At 43.4% G+C, this 11,399-nt stretch overlaps 1 long non-coding RNA gene across 1 annotated transcript; it reads left to right on the forward strand.

Moving 5' to 3' along the window:
* The first annotated feature begins 4,313 nt into the window (after positions 1-4,313).
* LOC145356487 (uncharacterized) lies at positions 4,314-7,318 on the forward strand. Its single transcript, XR_013889148.1, has 3 exons — positions 4,314-4,561; positions 6,454-6,697; positions 6,774-7,318. It is a non-coding gene; the product is annotated as an uncharacterized LOC145356487 (long non-coding RNA).
* The last annotated feature ends 4,081 nt before the right edge of the window (positions 7,319-11,399 follow it).

Raw genomic sequence — 11,399 nt, forward strand, 5'->3', positions numbered from 1 at the left:
ATCAAGGAGCTCTGGCACAATTGAAGTGAGTAGGAGTCAGGGGAAACCCCCTATTGGTTATCGTCATACAGAACAGAAAGGAATATTGTTGTGGTTGTTGAAGGCCAATCATGTCCATTCCAAGAAATTGCATTTCTTGGCCCTTGGAGTGGGGGAGGTCAGGAGTTGGGCCTTGGAATGAGGCAGGTTCGCTACAGGCATGGAAAGTTGGCGTGGGAAAGGAGGGAGTTTGGGGGCCAGGGTTTAAGTCCTGTTTGGGGGTGGTTGTCAGGGAGGGTAGTGAAAGGATTGGTATGCTGTAGGGATGTCCAATGGGGAGATAGCCAGGGTGGTGTCGGGATAGTGGGGGCGGGGGTGGGGGTGGTAGGCGGAATCCTGTGGAAGCGTCAAAGAAGATCAGGACAATAGTTACCGGGAAACTAGAAGTGGTTTAAACTGTTCTAATCTTTTCTGGATAACGAAGAACATAATCAGAACCATCTGAAATTTGCAATTTAAACCACATTTTTAGATGGGTTTCAGTGCAAGGCAATTGCCCACTGAAAGTCTCAACTCCCTAGCCAATTGTTTATAGAATCTCTACAGTGCAGAAAGAAGCCATTTGGCCCATCAAGCCTGCATCAACAACACTCCTACCCATGCCCTATCGCCGTAACCCCAAGTATTTATCCTACGAATGCCCTGACACTAATGGTCAATTTAGATGGCCAATCCACACAACCCACATATCTTTGTACCGTGGGAGAAAAACAGAGCACCCAAAGGAAACCCATGCAGACATGGGGAGAACACGCAAACTCCACACAGTCACGCAAGGCTGGAACTGAACCCGGCTCACTGCTGCTGTGAGGCAGCGGTGCTAACCACTGTGCCACCATGCCACCTCAGTGTGTGATCCTTCTCTGGGAACATCCAGCAGGGGTTGGAGACGGACTGGGATGTTCCCCAGCAGATTGTTGAAGTACCCATCCTTCCAGATACACTGCCCTGGAGCTCGGCAGTAACAGTTGTTCGTTTTTCTGGGGCTCCTTTACCACTCTCACTAACTTCTTTATTAGACAGTGCAGTCACACCGAGGTCTTCCTCCTCTGTCAGGGACCATGCCCTCAGAAGACATTGTAAAATCATGGATACATCCATCATTGCCAAAGCACTGCAGTGGTTTGCTGCTGCCTGCTTCAATGTGACTGATCAGAAAACTCCACCTGTATCCTGACTTGCAACCGTTGCTCGACAAAATCCTGGAACTACCTCCCTGACACCAAGTGTTATCACATCACATTGAGGGCAGTGGTTCAAGAGGCAGTTCACCACCATATTCTCAATAGATGCTTGCCTTTCTATTGACGTTGACATCCCAAGAATATTTCAAAAACACATAAATATTACATGGTGGATATGTATTTGCAAATGAACATATATAAAAATACCTCTGGGATTCTCAGGATAATAAATGAGTATATAGATTACTAAAACAAGGGCAAAGTTAAACCTTTTCAAATCATTGGTTGGGATGCAATAAAACAAGGCTGCCGAAATAGGGATTTATTTTATAGAAAAGGTTAAATAAAGTTAAATAGAGATCTTATACAGGGTTTCAAATATTGAGAAGTTTAAATGAGGAAGCTAAGGAAAATAATTTTCACTGGTTGGTAAGTTAATAATTAACAGGCAAACTTTTAAGATCATCACCAAAACAACAGAAGTTAATTGATTTTTTTCAGAGCAACGTTAGGACAGGTTAGGTGCATTGACCTAAACAGGCACTGGACTGTGGTGACTAGGGAATTTCACAGTAACTTCAATGCAGCATTAAGTAAGCCTTACTTGTGACTAATAAATAAACTTTATTTTACATGGAATTCCTCATCAGAAAGATTAAGCATTGGAAGATAAACTGGTGTGAGCATGATGTGATAAAGGTTGAAGCTTTAGTATTAACCTGTGTGGAGAAATGATAAATTGGGGATTGACAATGACATTGCCTTTTTGCAGATGGAGAGACCTTTGTTCAGATCCCTCAAGAACGATTGTCAGCAACACCTGACTTATAATTATCAGTAATGTCTCACTGGTTGGGACTTTGAACTGCACTTGGTTGGATTTTATTGAATATAGCTAAAAACAAATCCAGAGTTTTTCAAGCTATAACATAAGAACATAAGAAATAGGAGCAGGAGTAGGCCATATAGCCCTTCGAGCGTGCCCCGCCATTCAATAAGATCATGGCTGATCTGTCGTGGCTCAGTACCACATTCCTGCCCTCTCCCCATAACCCTTAATCCCCTCGCTTGTCAAAAACCCATCAACCCGCGTCTTAAAAATATTTAGCGAGGCAGCCTCCACCACTTCAACGGGCAGAGAATTCCAGAGATTCACCACCCTTTGAGTGAAGAAGTTCCTCCTCAACTCCGTTCTAAACCACACCCCCTTTATCTTGAGGCTGTGCCCCCTAGTCCTACTGTCCTTTCTGAGCGGGAAGAGTCTCTCCACCTCTATCCCATCCATCCCATTCATCATCTTATATGTCTCAATGAGATCTCCCCTCATTCTTCTAAACTCTAACGAGTACAAGCCTAGTTTATTCAGCCTCTCCTCATAGCTCAACCCCCTCAACTCCGGTATCAGCCTAGTAAACCTCCTCTGCACTCCCTCCAAGGCCAAAATATCCTTGCGTAAGTGCGGCGACCAAAACTGCACACAGTACTCCAGCTGCGGCCTCACCAATGCCCTATACAGCCGCAGCAAGACCTCCCTACTTTTATATTCAATCCCCCTCGCTATGAAGGCCAGCATCCCATTAGCCTTCCTGACCACCTGCTGCACCTGCAGGCTGGGTTTTTGTGACTCATGCACAAGGACCCCGAGGTCCCTCTGCACCGTCGTCTGCTGCAGTTTTTCGCCATGTAAGTAATAATCCTTCCTACCATTATTCCTACCAAAGTGGACCACCTCGCACTTGCCAACATTAAATTCCATTTGCCAGTTCCTGGCCCATTTGCCCAGCCTATCTAGATCCTTCTGCAGACTCTCCACACCCTCCGCACAATTTGCCGTTCCACCAATCTTGGTGTCATCAGCAAATTTCGACACCATACACTCGGTTCCCTCCTCCAGATCATCTACATAAATGGTAAATAGCTGAGGCCCCAGCACTGACCCCTGGGGCACTCCACGAGTCACCAACCGCCAATCCGAATAGCACCCATTAACCCCCACTCTCTGCCTCCTATTTGACAACCAATCCTCTATCCATGCTAACACCCTACCCCCAACTCCATGCCCCCTTACCTTCTGCAATAACCTCTTGTGAGGTACCTTGTCAAACGCCTTCTGAAAATCAAGAAAGACCACATCCACCAGCTCTCCTCTATCCACCGCCCTAGACACATCCTCATAGAACTCTAATAAATTTGTCAGACACGACTTCCCCTTAACGAAACCGTGCTGCGTCTGCTCTATCAAGCAATTCCCCTCAAGATGCCTCGCTATTTCCTCCTTGATGACGGATTCTAACATTTTACCTACAACAGACATTAAACTAACCGGCCTATAATTCCCTGCCTTTTGCCTGCCACCCTTCTTAAACAACGGCGTAACGTTAGCCGTTTTCCAATCTTCTGGCACTTCCCCGGAATCCAGCAACATTTGGAAAATAACCACCAAGGCATCCACTATCACCTCCGCCATTTCTTTCAGAACCCTCGGATGCATTCCATCCGGTCCTGGGGACTTGTCCACAATCAGTCCCTCCAGTCTGTCCAGCACCGCCTCTCTAGTAACAATAATGTCATTGAGACCCTCCAGTCCTACCACCTTTCCATCGCTAACACCCGGCAAATTATTCACGTCCTCCTCCGTGAAGACCGAAACAAAAAAGTTACTCAAGACCTCAGCCATTTCCCCATCCCCTACCACTAAGTCCCCCCTCTCATCCTCTAAGAGTCCAACGTTCACCCTAGCCAGCCTCTTCCTTTTTATATATTTATAAAAACTCTTGCTATCCTTTTTTATATTAAGCCCTAGTATGATACAGTAACAAAATCCCTGCAATAAATAACCATATTTTGCAGGAATATCTAAAATCTCTCTCTGACTATAGATGTAAATCTTGGCCTTTTGGCTAAGATCAATTGTAGTCTCGACATGCTGTATTTGGTTGAAGTCATTAGGTTACATTTTAACTTCATTTGAAGCAATTTTTAAAAGCGGCATCTCGGCCTTTTGGTTAAGATGCAAGCCTTGGAGGAGGTGCTATGCCTACTCCAATCAGCTTGGATCATGTAGATCAAGTCCAAGACAGGAGGTGAGAGCCCTTTCTTGTCAGCTTGGATTGGGAATGTCTCACTTACTGAGACTCTGAATTGGACTTGATTTGATTGAATTGGATAAATAAATTTTTAAAAAATCAGCCAGCAGAAGGATTGCAGCTAGGAAAAAAACCTGAAATCTCTTTACCAAACAACACAATGACTGAATCGAAGAGTCAACTACTCATCTGTAGAAGTCAAATATACTGGAACCGATCCAGGACAGCTGCAACACTCATCATCTACTCCTGGTTGGCATAACTTTTCATTTATATTTACTTACTACTGGATTCAATTCTCACTTCTAATTCATATAAATATAGATGCATGTGTTTTACTATTTCTTTTTATTGTTTTAGTTGTTAAGAAACTTACATTGTCTTAACTCATAAGGCCTGGTTAAATTAACTTCTTTTTAAACAAAACTTTTGAGTTGGGAAAGGTACCCAAGGGAAAGGGGACCTTGTTAGATTAAACCTTTGTTGCTACCAACAGAATAAAGATATGGAACCAGTTATACCTCATCAGAAAATCACAGAACTATTACAGGACAGAAGAAGTCTACTTGGCACATCAATTCTTCACTGGCTCACCAACCATCATAACTTAGTGCCATTCCCCTGCCTTTTCCCTATAACCCTACACATTGTTTCCATTAAAATAAATATCTACTGCCCTCCTGAATGCCTCAATTAAGTCTGCCACCGCCACAATCCCAGGAAATGCAGTCCAGACCTGAATGACTCCCTGTGTGAAAAAGTTTTTTCTCACATCACATTTGCTTCTTTTGCAAATCATTTTAAATCTGTGCCCACTCTTTCTTGATCCTTTTGCAAGCAAAAACAGTTTCTCTTTGTCTACACTGTCCATCCCCACATGATTTTGAACACCTCTACCAAATTTCCTCTTAGCCTTCTTCCCCCCAAAAGAGAACAGTTCCAACCTCTCCGATCTATCCTTATAACTGAAGTAACTCATCCCTGGAACTATTCTTGTAAACCTGCTCTGCACTCTCACCCATGCATTCGCATCCTTCCATTTGTGTGGCACCCAGAACTATTTGCAATTTTCCAGTTAAGATGTAACTAGTGGCTTGTATAAGTTCGGCATAACCTCTATGCCTCTATCAATAATATCCAGAATACTATATGCTTTATTAACTGCTCACTCCACCTGTCCTGCTATGTTCAATGATATAAGAACATATACACCCAGGTCCTTCTGCTCCTGCACCCCCGTAAGAATTTTACATCTTACTTAAGATTGTCCCCATGTTCTTCCTACCAAAATGCATCACCTCACACCTCTCCACATTGAAATTCATCTGCCACCTATCTGTTCACTCCACCAACAGGTCTCTGTTTTTCTGATATTCTACACTGTTCACAGTTTACACTGTTCCAAGTTTTCTGTTATTGGCAGACTTTGAAATTCTCCCCTGCACAGCAAGATCTAGATCATTAATGTATCAGAAAAAGCAAGGGTTCCAATAGCAACCCTTGAGAACACCATTATAAACCTTTCTCTGGCCCAAATAATCCATTTAACGTTACTCTCTGCTTCCTATTCTTCAGCCAATTATGTATCCATGTTGCTACTGTACTTCTTATTCTTTTCATCCCATGAGCTAAACTTTTCTCACAAGTCTGTTGTGTGGCACTGTATCAAATGCCTTTTGAAAGTCCATGTACACCACATCATTACCTCAAAAACTCTAGCAACTTAGCTAAACATGATTTCCCCTTTAGAAACCTATGCTGGCTCTTCCAAATCAACCCACATTTTTCAATGTGTCCACTAGTTCTATCCCAAATAATTGTTTCTACAAGCTTATCCATCACTGATATTAAACTGACTAGACTGTAATTGCTGGGGTTATCCTTACAATATTTTTTGACCAAGGGCATAACATTTGCAATTCTCCAGTCCTCTGGCACCTCCCCTAAGTCTAAAGACTGGAAGACTATGGCCAGTGCCCCAACAATTTCTATTCTCACTTCTTTCAATATCTTTGGGTGCATCTCAGCTGGTCCCTGTGCCTTGTCAACTTTAATGTGGAGATGCTGGCGTTGGACTGGAGTGGGCACAGTAAGTCTCACAACACTAAACACGGGATATGACCAGAGTACCCTTTGTTGTCCAGTAGTTTTCTGGAGCAGAGAAGCTACATCTTCTTTGGATCCTTCAACATGTCATCGCTGAAGATGAACATCTCGCCACAGCCATTTCCATAACCCTACTACCTGCCTTCAAACAACTATACAACCTCAAACAGACCATTGTTCGCAGCAAACTACCCAGCTTTCAGGACCACAATGCCACACAACCCTGCTACAGCAACCTCTGCAAGATGTGCCAGATCATAGACACAGATGCCATCAACTCAGGTGAGAACACCATCCACCAGGTACGCGGTACATACTCATGAGACTTGGCCAACATTATCTTCCTCTTTCAGTGCAGGAAAGGATGTCCAGAGGCGTGGTACCTCAGCGAGACCATATCGATGCCAAGACAATGGATGAACGAACGCCACTCAACAATCAACAGACAGGAGTGTTCCCTTCCTGTCGGGGAACAATTCAGCAGTCAAGGACATTCAGCCTCCAATTTTCAAATAAACATTCTCCAAGGGGCCTTCAAGTCACATGACAACGCAGAATCACCAAGTCCGCACACAAGAGGACTGCCTTAACCGGGATCTTGGGTTCATGTCACATTACGTGTAATTGCCATCATTTGGCCTGGGCTTGCAAAATCCTACAAACTGTTCTGGCTTGAGACAATTCACATCTCTTTAACCTGTGCTTAATCCTCTCTCCATTCGCATTGTCTGTACCTGTAAAGACTTAGTTACCTGCAAAGACTCGCATCCCAACCATTACCTTGCAATTGCGTCTTTGTCTATACATGCCCTGTTTGTGAAACCAACTCTCCACTCACCTGATGAAGGAGCAGTGCTTTGAAAGCTCATGATACCAAATAAACCTGTTGCACTATAACCTGGTGTTGAGAGAAGTTTACCGTTGTCAACTTTAAGCACTAGCAGTCTATTCAACACTTCTTCCTTTTTAATTTTGAACACTTTTAGGTATAGAGTTTCCCTATCTGTCTCTATGGCCTAGGTGGCATTTACCTCCTTGGAAAAGACAGATACAAAGTATTAATTTAATACCTTAGCCACGTCCCCAGCCTTCATGTGTAAATTCCTTTTTTGGTCCCTACTCCACTTTTTGCCATCCTTTTCTAAGAGTCGCCCTACTAGCTTAGCTTCCTGCTCCAATAATCAACATCTATTCAGACCCTAATCAAGCAGCTCCTGAAAAACTAGGCCACTTAACTTGAAACATATTTACTAGTTGAATTCCCACTTTGATCCAAATTCCCAAATCTACCCTCTAAATCTGTGTCTCACTCAGGCCAAAGTCTCTCACTGATTGTGTGTAACTTACTCACCAGGGTTTGTAACAACTCTGGGGGTATCCCAGCCATTTGGTGACAATCAACGGGTCCCACCCAGATCAACAAATTTTGGGGAACTTCACCTGGGCTTGGTCATTACACATGTATAGAGATAAATCCCTAGCAGATCATGAGTCATCTGAAAATTACATAGAAAGTTCACAAGAGTTTTAACTGATGTTTGAAATCCTTTTGCTGAACTAATCTGCAATGCCCATGAAACATCCCTATATTGGCATTACATACCAAGAAAAGGCGTTACATACCTTAACAATAGTTGATCAGAAGGCATTAACAAAAGACACAAAAGACAGCTTATTGAGCTTGGTTGTGCTAATGTGATTAGTAAGCGTAAGCTGATGTGTATTGGAAAAAGCCAACATCCAAGGCATTTCAAGGGGATAAGAGCATTTCTACCCATTATTATGCTAAGAGAGCATGGATAATCAGGCAAATTTGTTTGGACTGATTTGAGAAGCACTTTGTCCTGAAGGTTTGTGCTCTTTGTTAATAAATTCAGTTTGACGAAAAGTGTAAGATATTGTTGCTGAACAGTTGCTCAGAGCATCCTGACGCTGAACTTATCATGTGCTTGGCATATATTTACCCCCATACATAACATCATTGATGATGTTCAAACATTGACAAAAGAGCTGAACTTCAGCAATGAGGTGAGAGTGACTGCCCTTAACATCAAGGCAGCATTTGACTGACTGGTGTCGAGGAGTCTTAGTAAAACTGGAGTCAATGGGAACCAGGGAAAAACTCCACTGGTTGGAGTCATACCTAGCACAACAGAGTATGGTTTTGACTATTGGAAATCTACCACCTCAGTACCAGGATGACACTGCAGGATTTCCTCAACATAGCACCCTAGGCCCATCTTCAGCTGCTCCATCAATTACCTTCCTTTCATCATAAGATCTGAAGTGGGGATGTTCATTGATGACTGCACAACATTCAACACTATCTGCAACTACTCAGGTACTGACCCAGTCATGTCCAAATGCAGCAAGACCTGAACAATGTCCACAGTTGGGTTAACAAGTAGCAAGCAACAATCACACACAAAAATGACAGACAATGATCATGTCCAACAAGAGAAAATCTAACCATCACCCCTTGAGATTTACAGGCATTGCCATCACAGATTCCGCCCCCCCCCCACCAATATCCGAGGGGTTACCATTGACCTGAACAACACTTTGGAGTTTAGTGTTTTTGTCCATGTTTGAACCAGGGCTTGAATGAGGTCAGGAGCTGAGGGCTCTAGTGGAATACAAACTGAGCATCTGTGAGCACGTTATTGCTGAACTAGTTCCACTTGATAGCACTGCTGATGACCCCTTCCATCACTTTACTGACGATTGACAGTAGCCTGACAGGGCAGTAATTGGCCAGGTTGGATTTGTTCAGCTTTTATGATCAGGACATACCTGGGCAATTTTCCACATTAGCAGGTAAATACCAGTGTTGTAGCTATACACAGCAGCTTGGTAGGAACGTGGCAAGTTCTGGAGCACAAGTCTTCAGTACTATTGCTGGAATATTGTCGAGGCCCGTAGACTTTGCCATATTTGGTGCCTTCAGCCATTTCTTGAGATCACATGTGATTAATCTAATTGGCTGAAAATGTGCATCTGTGATGCTATGGACTACAGAGAAGGCCAATATGGATAATCCAATTGGCACTTCTGGCTGAAGATTGTTGCCAATATTCCAGTCTTGTCTTTTGTTCTGATGTACTGGGCTCCTCCACTGAGGATGGGGAGGCTCCCCCTCCAATCAGTTGTTTAATGGCATTCATGGCAGGATGTGACAGGGTTGCAAAGCTTGGATCTGATCCTTTGGTTGTGGAAGCATTTAACTCTGTCTATTGCTTGCTCCATCCCCCAACATAGTTTGAGGCCCCAGGCTCTCGCCCCAGACATTGTTTGGCTACCCAACCTCCAGCTCTGATGTAATTTGGCTCCCAGGACTCCAGACAATGATAACCTTTCACACTAGCCTTCAGCAGTGTTTGCTACTCCACCATTCAAAAACTTTATTGCTGATAGTCATTAATCAGCTGACTAGTAGTAAACAAGAGATTCAGCCTTGGATTGGACAAGCAGTTCCCGGCAGAATCTTGCACTGAAACTCAACTGGTTGACAGGAATTTTCATCACTGCCTCTGGGGGTTGTATGGAGTGGCTTCCTTGGCCCATCCAGCCTGCCGCCTGTATCATGGGAAAGCCTGAACTAATCATTGCTGATCTTCTACCAGAATATCATTTTCCTGTACTGATCCAAAATCCCTGATGTCTTTAATATTTAGAAATCTATCAATCACTGTCATCAATATTCTCAATACCTGATTCCCACAGCTCTCTGAGGTACAGAATTTCAATTTTTCAACTCCTTCACATCTCAGTCCTAAATGGTCTACCTCATTCTCAGACTGTCCACCACCAGCCAGGGTAAACATCCTTCCTGCATCTATCCTGTAAAACCCTATAAGAATTTAGCATGTTTTAATTAGATCACATCTCATTTTTCTGAACTCTAGAGAATATAGGCTGAATCTCTCCTCATAGAACAAGCCCTTCAATCATAGAGTTAAGTTTGGTAAGCCTTTGTCACTCTCCCTTTATGGCAAGTACATCCTTTCTTAGGTAAGGAGACCAAAATTACACACAATTAGACAAAAACCATGCATTATTTGTGAATCAAGAATCCCTGATTTTGCTTGTTTTTTTTTGCCTTGTTGGAATGTACTTCGCCTGCATCTAAAAACCCACCTCATCACCCATTATCCTATTACAGTTTCTCCTATCAAACTTTCGTTCCAGGTTGGAGTTGTGCTCACTGGTTCTGGAAGAAAAGCATAATTTTGGCACAATTCTGCAAAAATCTGGGCTTTTGTGCACTTGAATATAAAGGGAAGAATTTAGGAGATCTCATTGAGACGTATAAGATGATGAATGGGATGGATAGGATAGAGGTGGAGAGACTCTTCCCGCTCAGAAAGGATAATAGGACTGGGGGCACAGCCTCAAGATAAAGGGGGGGCGGTTTAGAATGGAGTTGAGGAGGAACTTCTTCACTCAAAGGGTGGTGAATCTCTGGAATTCTCTGCCCGTTGAAGTGGTGGAGGCTACCTCGCTAAATATTTTTAAGAGCGGGTTGATGGGTTTTTGATAAGAGAGGGGATTAAGGGTTATGGGGAAAGGGCGGGAATGTGGAACTGAGCCACGACAGATCAGCCATGATCTTATTGAATGGCGGGGCAGGCTCGAAGGGCTAGATGGCCTACTCCTGCTCCTATTTCTTATGTTCTTATGGACCAATCCTCACGATTTGAAAGCCACATTTCTACGATTGTCATTACATTACATCCCCACATGGCTGTTTCTGTTCTTTGCATTCCTCAGTCTTTTTTAGTCTGCCCTAATACAATTTGGTACTACTTCCTTCTCTGTAACTATCCAATACCCTCACTCCTATATGCACCCTAATCCTCTCATCTACTCTGCTTCCCACCCCCCGCCATTTAGTGTAAACCTTCTCCAACCACACTAGTGAACCTCACAATTAAGACACTGTTTCCAGTCTTGTTGAGCTGCAAGCCATGTTATTAATAGGTGC

Source organism: Carcharhinus amblyrhynchos, chromosome 21, assembly GCF_965287045.1.
Source record: "Carcharhinus amblyrhynchos chromosome 21, sCarAmb.v2.hapA, whole genome shotgun sequence".
Lineage (NCBI taxonomy): Eukaryota > Metazoa > Chordata > Chondrichthyes > Carcharhiniformes > Carcharhinidae > Carcharhinus > Carcharhinus amblyrhynchos.